Source organism: Rutidosis leptorrhynchoides, chromosome 1, assembly GCF_046630445.1.
Source record: "Rutidosis leptorrhynchoides isolate AG116_Rl617_1_P2 chromosome 1, CSIRO_AGI_Rlap_v1, whole genome shotgun sequence".
Taxonomy (NCBI): Eukaryota; Viridiplantae; Streptophyta; class Magnoliopsida; order Asterales; family Asteraceae; genus Rutidosis; species Rutidosis leptorrhynchoides.
The window spans coordinates 402,489,619-402,499,351 of record NC_092333.1 but is presented as its reverse complement, the minus strand read 5'-3'; the positions used below and the strand labels follow the sequence as shown (position 1 = coordinate 402,499,351).

The 9,733-nt window shown below is 28.4% G+C and overlaps 1 non-coding gene across 1 annotated transcript; it reads left to right on the top strand.

Annotated features, from left to right (window-relative positions):
* Nucleotides 1-6,154: 6,154 nt before the first annotated feature.
* LOC139886943 (small nucleolar RNA R71) lies at nt 6,155-6,261 on the top strand. Its single transcript, XR_011772800.1, has one exon. It is a non-coding gene; the product is annotated as a small nucleolar RNA R71 (small nucleolar RNA).
* Nucleotides 6,262-9,733: the final 3,472 nt, after the last annotated feature.

Below are 9,733 nucleotides of genomic sequence, written 5' to 3'. Positions count from 1 at the left end.
CTTTCATTATTGATAGTAATATTATTATTATTATTATATATATATATATATATATATATATATATATATATATATATATATATATATAACCTATAGATATGAAATTTGATATGTAAAAATTATTATATCATTATTATTATTAATATTATTATCATCATTAATAATATTAATATTATTATAATTAGTAATATTATTTAGTATTATTAATAATATTATTATTATTGATTATAATTAAACTTATTGAAATTATCATTGTTATTATTAATATCATCATATTATTATTATTATCATTAATTTTATAATTAGTAGTAAATTTATGATTTTAGTCATTATTATAATTAGTATTATTACTAATATCATTAATAATATTATTTTTATCATTTTTATTATGATTACCATTATTATTAATTATCATTAAATTTATCTTTTATTTTATATTTATTATTAATATTATTATATCAGTATTTTTTTATTTTATTTCACTTAATTATTTGATATTCTTATTTTTAATAATATAATTAGTTCAATTATTATTATTAGTAATTTTATTTAATATATTTATAATTATTAGTTAATAATTCAAATGAAAGCGTATTGATTGGAAATCAGTAATAGGAAAATTGTACGATTCAGTTAGCTTTTATTATCTGATATAATCCTTATCTATAATTGGTATACTAGAAACCAAATACAGTTTCCAATCAAGATCAGCGTTTTATTTTTTTTCTTCAGATTTCTGTACTGGTTTTTGTTTGAGAGTAATATGTCGACATGCACATCATCCAAATCAATCGATTCCCATTATTTATATACTTTATATAATGTTAATTATCACTGAAAATCGAACGAAAGAAAACCCAAAAAGAATTGGAGAACACAATTTATTTTTTTTCCTGTTTTTACTCTGCACGTTCTTCTTTTTCACAAAACTCGAATTCAAGTCGTTTTTCATAAATCTAAAAATGGAGTTTTGTTAGGAATCTTTGTTTAAATCTATCTGCAAATTCTTAAGTCTTAATTCCTCAAATTGAATCGTAATTTCTGAGTCAAAGTTTTAAAGTGAAAAAGTCAACAATTGTTCTTCATTAAAATTCGAATTTGTTTCAATGTTTTCAGATAAATTAACGATTGATAAAGTTTATAGAGGTGTTTTGAAACATAATTCATGTTATAAGTTTTGTCCAAAATGATTTGAAAATGGAAATCAATTTTTTTTTCTTCTAACAAGTGACGAACAGCAATGGCTGTGATTTTTTTTTTAAACTGTTAAATTAATTTCACAATTTCAAATCATTCTCTGTTTTGTTTATTATTACTAAAACAAACAAATTGTATTTGTTACGAAATTTCAGTTCCCTGGTCGACTTAAAAACTTGAAGAAGGAGAAGAAAATGTAACAGAGATAAATTACGGGTTATAATAAATTTGGGGGGAGTTATAAAACAGATAAATGGGCGACAACCCAATGGTTACGATTGTTTCAGGTTTACGAGAGGTTGCGGGTTCGAGCCCTGTTGTGGGCATTTCTTTTTGGAAAAACATTTGAAAGGGTATACACTCTTAAATTTCATTTCCATTATTATTAGTAATTATCATGATTATTATTAATGTTATTTTTATTATTATTATTGTTATTATTATTATTGTTATAATTATTATTATTAGAATTATTATTATTATTGATATTGAAGTTATGATAATTATTATTATTAGTATTATTAATTATAGTTATTATTAATAAGTAAATTATTATTATTATTATTAACATTAATACATGTTATATCATTATCATTATTAAGTTAGTTATTATTATTAACTATATTAGTATCATCATTAAGTATTATCATTACTAATATTATTATTTATAGTATTATTAATTGTGTTATTTTTGCTCGTAATATTATTAGAATTTCAAGAATACTAACCAGGTTAATTTATAATAAAAAGTATTATGATAAAGATTAGGAGATTGATTATAATTATACGAATACGTGTAGATTATGATTATGAATACAAATTAATATTAAAATAAACTATAGTCTTTAGTTTATAAATTAAACACGAAAGTTATGATTAGTATAACTATGAATATACAGGTTTAATAATATTGTTAAGATTAAAAATATAGAAATTTTAGATATAAATATTATTATGAAAATTATTAAAATCTTAACTAAAGTATGTTTTAAAAGAATTATTATAATTAATATTATCATAGTTACTTTAATACAATTTATTATTATTATCATTATTAATATCATTATTAACATTATTATTATCATTTTTTTATTATTATTATAAAGTATCAATATTATTAATAATATTAGTATTATCATAATTATTAATTACAAGCAAGTAATTCCCATATAAAAATATATTTAACTTAACTATATTAACAATTATATATATAAAATGAAAATATATAAATGGAACTTATAAATTATTAAATATATAAATTACATTACATCACTAATAATAATATATATTTAATCGATTATGATTATATGTATTAATGAATATACAAATGATATAGGTTCGTGAATCCAAGGCCAACCCTGCATTGTTCAATGTCGTCATATGTATTTTTACTACAAAATACAGTATTGTGAGTTCATTTGATTCCCTTTTACTTTTTACATTTTTGGGACTGAGAATACATGCGATATTTTTACAACTGCTTTATTAAATGCTTTTGGAAATATATTTTGAACTGCGAATACGTGAAATGCTTTCATAAATGTTTGACGAGATAGACACAAGTACTTAAAAACATTCTACAAAATGAGTTATGAGTACACCGGATATCACCCCTTTATAGTCTGGTAATCTAAGAATTAGGAAACCGAGCTCCTAATTGACGCTAATCCTAAAGATAGATCTATGGGCACTAACGAGCCCCAGTCAGAGAATTTGAACTGCTTTAGTACTTCGAAATAGGTATACAACCGCCAGCTTTAAAAGATATGATATGTTTGTGAGGTGTACACAACCATCATATTTAAAAGAGTGGCCTGATTGTATGCTTTTTGCATGACCGTGCGGAATGCCGGTATGCGGGGGATATTCTAGATGCATTTTGTTAAGGTCGATTACCAGGTGTTTGTAGTTCGTATGAATGACTTTTATCTCTATGTCGTGCGAAATGCCTGATATGAGATTATGTTTATGAAAGATATTAAAATTCGCGAGGCAACCTACGGGGGAGAAAAGGATACGAACCTACTCTGCTTAGCATTATGAAATATGGTTTCGTATACGAGATAGGTGTACTGTATTTAAATCTTGTGGTCTATCAAAATGATGAATTTTATTGTTTATGATAAACCTATGAACTCACCAACCTTTTGGTTGACACTTGAAAGCATGTTTATTCTCAGGTATGAAAGAAATCTTCCGCTGTGCATTTGCTCATTTTAGAGATATTACTTGGAGTCATTCATGACATATTTCAAAAGACGTTGCATTCGAGTCATTGAGTTCATCAAGATTATTATTAAGTCAATTATAGTTGGATATATTATGAAATGGTATGCATGCCGTCAATTTTTGATGTAATGAAAGTTTGTCTTTTAAAAATGAATGCAATGTTTGTAAAATGTATCATATAGAGGTCAAGTACCTCGTGATGTAACCAAATGTAATGTATTCGTCCAGATGGATTAGGACGGGTCCTTTCAGTTTTCTCTTGGTCCTCGGGTGCGATTGGAATTTGAAAGTATCCGGAGAAACCGTCAAGAAAACAATAGTAACTATTTCCGGCTAACCTTTCCAACATTTGATCAATGAAAAGTAAGGGAAAGTGATCTTTTCTGGTGGCATCATTTAATTTTCTATAATAAATACAAACACGCCATCCTGTTACAGTCCTAGTAGGAATAATCTCATCTTTTTCATTTGTGATGACAGTCATGCCACCCTTCTTAGGTACACATTGAACTGGGCTTACCCATGGACTATCAGAGATTGGATAAATTAAACCTGCATCTAGCAGTTTAATAATTTCTTTCTTAACAACATCTTGCATATTTGGATTTAGTCTTCATTGGCGTTGCACATATGTTTTATGACCTTCTTCCATAAGGATTTTATGTGTGCAATACGAAGGACTTATGCCTTTAATGTCATGAATCTTCCATGCAATGCCTGGTTTATGAGCTTTTAGCATAGAAATGAGTTGAGATTTTTCATTTTCTGTAAAAGAAGACGAGATTATTACAGGTAATTCAGATTTACCATGTAAATAAGCGTATTCCAAATGGTTTGGAAGTGGCTTTAACTCTAATATCGATGGTTCTTCTATCGATGATTTGTATCGATATCTGTCTTCCTCTTTCAGCATTTGAAGTTCTTCTATTGTTGGTTCGTATTCATTAACCATAAGCGCGGCTAACATTTCAGTTTCATCAATTGGTTCAGTTCCTTCTCCTAAAGAACATTCTCCTGCTCCTTGTAATTCTGGAAATTCTTGTAACAATTCTGCATGTGAATCTATAGTTTGAATATAATAACATGTATCATCTGCAGATTGCGGTTGTTGCATGGCTCTATTTACAGAAAAAGTAACACTCTCGTCCTCTATACTTAGGGTCAGTTTCTTACCGAACAAGTCTATTATTGCTTTAGCCATGTTTAAGAATGGTCTTCCTAATATGATAGAAACTCGAGAATCTTCTTCCATGTCCAGAATAACAAAGTCTACTGGAAATACTAAAGTACCAACTTTAACTAGCATATTCTCCATTATCCCTCTAGGATATTTTACTGATCGATCGGCTAGTTGTATGCTTATTCTTATTGGTTTCAATTCTCCAAGGTCTAGTTTAGCGTATAATGAATATGGCATTAAATTTATACTAGCACCTAAGTCTGATAATGCTTCTATTGAACTAAGACTACCCAGAAAATATGGAATTGTGAAACTTTCTGGATCTGATAATTTTACTGGTAGCTTATTCAACAGCACTGCAGAACAATTAGAATTCATTGTAACAGCCGAGAGTTCTTCCATTTTCTTTCTATTTGTGATTAGATCTTTCAGGAATTTAACATATCTTGGCATTCCTGAAATCACATCAATGAAAGGAAGATTGACATTTATTTGTTTAAACATATCCAAGAATTTGGATTGCTCGGCTTCAAGTCTTTCTTTTCTCATTTTACTCGGGTAAGGAAGCAGTAGTTGGTATGGTTTAACATAAGTTTTTGCCTTAACTGTGTTATCTTCATTAACCTTTTCAACTACTTGTTCTGTTTCCTTCTCTTGATCAGGCTGTGGTGCCTGTGTAGTGGGAATAGCGTCATCATAAATTATAGGTATTTCAGGTGGTTTGAGTGTAATACCACTTCTTATGGTAATGGCTTTAGCTGTTTCATTTCGGGGGTTAGCATTTGTATCGCTAGGTAGACTCCCCGGTTTTCTTTCTCCAATTAACCTCGCTAGGTTGCTCACTTCTTGTTCTAGATTTTGAATAGAAGCTTGTTGATTTCTAAATGCTTGAGCATTTTGTTCATTAGTTTGTTTCTGAGATGTGAAAAACTGCGTTTGAGATTCAACTAGCTTCGACATCATATCTTCTAAATTTAGCTTTTTATCATCGGTTTGTGGTGGTTTATTTGAAAAAATAGGTCTTTGCTGGTTGTAAGTATTATTAGATACTTGTTGATTGCTAGGACCTTGTTGATTGTTGTATGGAACATTTCGGTTATAATTCTGATTTTGATTATAGTTTGGTCTTGGCGGTTGATAATTACCATGATAATTGTTTCTAGGCCTTTGGTTCATGTATGAAACAATCTCTCTTTGTTCCATTGTTTGTTCAATACTGAGACAATCTTTTGTCAAATGTGGTCCTCCACACTGCTCACAACTAATTCGTATTGCGTGAATATCTTTAGTCATCTTCTCCATTCGTCTCTCGAAAGCATCTAACTTTGCGGAAATGGAATCAAAGTCAGGGCTAGAATCGGCTCTAGCCGCTTTAGATGAACGGTAGATATCTTTTTCTTGATGCCATTCATGTGAGTGGGAGGCTGTGTTATCAATAATTTTGTAAGCTTCAGTTGCGGTTTTCTTCATAATGGAACCACCGACTGCTATGTCGATGTCTTTTCGTGTAGTAATGTCTAGAATATTTGTACTATTTGATAAGTGTCTAAGCCATGTTGAGGACATCCTCTCAACAACTTTCCGAATCTTGTCCACGCTTCATATAATGTTTCATTTGGCTTTTGCGCGAACGTAACAATTTCTCCTTGAAGTCTCACGGCTTTAGATGCCGAAAAGAATCTTTTAAGAAATTTCTCAACTAAAACATTCCATGTATCAATCGCTCCTTCAGGTAACGATTCTAACCAATCTTTGGCTTCTCCCTTTAAAGTCCAGGGAAGTAACATGAGATAGATCTGTTCATCCTCAACTTCTCTGATTTTAAATAGAGTACAAATCCTATTAAAGGTTCAAAGATGTTCGTTTGGATCTTCTTTTGGCGTACCACTAAATTGACACAGATTAGTTACCATGTGTAGGATTTGTTCTTTGATTTCATAATTTGGCGCATTAATGCCTGGTTGAGTAATGGCATGACCTTGGCCCGTGCATGTGGCTCTCATTCGATCTTCCATACTTAGAGGCTCCTGATTTTCCATGATTGAATTTGTTGAATCTGAATCACTAGAGGATTCTGATTTAATGGTTTCTTCCTTGACAATCTCTGGTTGAGTAATTTGTGGTTCAGGAGGAATGTTTAGTGGTTCAGGATCTCTGAATTGTCCTTGAATATCCTCCGGGTTCTCAATTGTGAGGTCGGGTTCAAAAAAAGGATTATCGAAAATTTGAATTGGAGTACTTGGTCGACTAGATGATGATTCTAAAGAAAAATCAACGGCGACAATATTGGCTAGATGTCTTGATCGGGTTACAGGTGGTGAACGTATGAAAGGTGGTGAACAATTTGCTCGGTGCATTCACTGAATATCCTATTAGTTGTAAAGATAAAAAAATTTATTAAAGTTATCAAATTAATAGACTTTTCTGATTTTGCTCACGTTTCGAATAGCCAATAGATGCAGCAGGTAGCCAGGACCCTTTAAATCGGAAGCCCACAACTCGCCAATAACAAATCCAACTATTACTACGAACCAGAAAATTTTGGATGTCTATTAATTTAACCGCTTAAAATAATTTTTCGTTGAAATTAAAAGAGAATATAGAAAATTCTATGTCCTAAAAACTAGAGCGTAGAAATGAGAAAGAAAAAAGAGTGCGTCGAAAAACAAGAGATCGAAAAATAAACGTTGAAAAACAAAAAGTCAAAAAATAATAATAAGAAAGTAAAGCGTCGAAACTTAAAAGTCTAAAAAACTTAAGACTAAAAAGTTGCGTCTAAAGGAATTAAAGCTTAAAAGCAATTCTATATCCAAAACGGCAATAACTTAATTAGGCACTAAAATCTATTTAAAACTAAAGCGATACGTGACGTCGTAAAATTCTAAAGCACCTAAATCTTAATCTAAAGAAAAAGCACTTAAGGAATTTTACGGCAAAGTCTAAAAATCTAGGAATATAAAATAACTACGGAAAAAACTAAGTTTAAAACTAATTATGAACGAAAAATATGCAAATTACAAATTATACGATTAAAAATATACAATTTATAAAAAGATACAAAAATGATAAAATTACTTATTTTTATAAAAATATAATTTTTATATTATTATTTTATAAAAGTATTAATTTATAAATTAATAAAACTAAATAAACTTAAATTACAAAATATAAATTAAAACTAGAAATAAATATTTATTAATTAACTAAAAACCCTAATTAGGTTTAATAATAATAATTAAATTTAAATTAAACCCTAATTTGTGCAGATTAAGGATCAGACCTGTCGGAGCAGGCTACGCGATCGCGTAGACCTTTGCTTTTATTATTCCGCGATCGCGGATATGTGCAGGCTCTGATTCTGAGGTAGGCTCAAACTGGTTCGAATATTTTTTTTAATTTATAGAAAATGTTATGTAATTTAACTAAAACTTAAATTTTAAACACTTAAATTAGAAATAATTTTATAAACTAAATATTAAAAATATAACTTATATATATATATATATATATATATATATATATATATATATATATATATATATATATATATATATTTATTTATTTTTCTATTTTATATTTTTAAAACTTATATAAAAATATATTAAAACTTAATAAAAATCTCTTTTTTTTTATATAGCGTTTCGCTTCGGCGTTGATGAGTTCCCCGGCAGCGGCGCCAAAAATACTTGATGTATGCAAGGGGTAGTACGAAATACTATTATATTTTATTACGAAATAATATTAAATACGATATAATTTTACATAAGATATTTATTTATTTATAGAATGGGATATACCTAAACCTTGCTACAACACATATAGGCAGTGTACCTAATCGTAGAGTAGTGTAGTTTTTAGTAAGTCTGGTTTGTTCCTCAGGGATACAGCTAAGGATAACGCTATATTTATTTTAAACTATATTTGTATAAATATATATATATATATATATATATATATATATATATATATATATATATATATATATATATATATATATATATATATATATATATATATATATATATATATATGTATATATATATATGTATAAGTAATATAGTATTATTATTATTATTATTATTATTATTATTATTATTATTATTATTATTATTATTATTATTATAAAAAGGGGGTTTTACCGTTTAATTACCGGTTTGTCGATTTTAAGTCCTAATGCAAAATATTAACTTAATTTAAATCGTAAAGTAAATGACGATTAATAAAAATGCGATAAAATAAATGGGCAATAATTAAAAGTGCAATAATTTAAAGTACGATAAATAAAATGACGATAAATAAAGTGCGATGAGATATAAAATAAAGGAATTATGCTTATTTAAACTTCCGTAATCATGATGTTTCACGTGTTGATTTTAATTTATTACCATGGGTTAATTGTCCTTTGTCCTGGATTATTCGATATTTCCATCTGGTTTTGTCCATAATAGTCCATCGGTCATAATTATAAAGTGCGAGAGTCTTTGCCAAATTAACCTTATACCCGAAGTCAAATATTTCAACTAATTGGGGACTTAAACTGTAACAAGGTCTTAATACTTAGTATAATGAATACACCAGGTTATCGACTGCGTGTAATCCAAGGTTTTACTACTTTATTAACAATTACACCAATTACCCTTGAATGTAATCCACCCCTGTTTTAATGAGTCCAGTGACTATTAATTCATCCCCGTGTCAGGTCAAATGAATAATTATTAGTATTTATAGATATCTCGCCCACCGTACTCAGTCAAGTGTATGTGGTTATATATAAACAAGTCAATTATAAATCTCTAAATTAAATCAACGAGATATCATTTAATTAATATAAAGCCCATTAATAGCCCATAGTTCAATTTCCACAAGTGTCGGTCTTTTGTCCAAACCCCAATTATGGTCCAAAGCCCAATAACCCCGTCTTAATATTTAGTCCAACATCACGATTACTTCGACTTAAATAAACATAATAATAACTTAGCTACGAGACATTAATTTAAAAAGGTTGAACATAACTTACAATGAGTATTAATCGCGTAGTGTTACACTGACAGAGTTTCGACTTACAAACTTAAAACATTCGCTACCATAACCTTATTATTATTAAACTTAAATTAAAATTAAAATTAA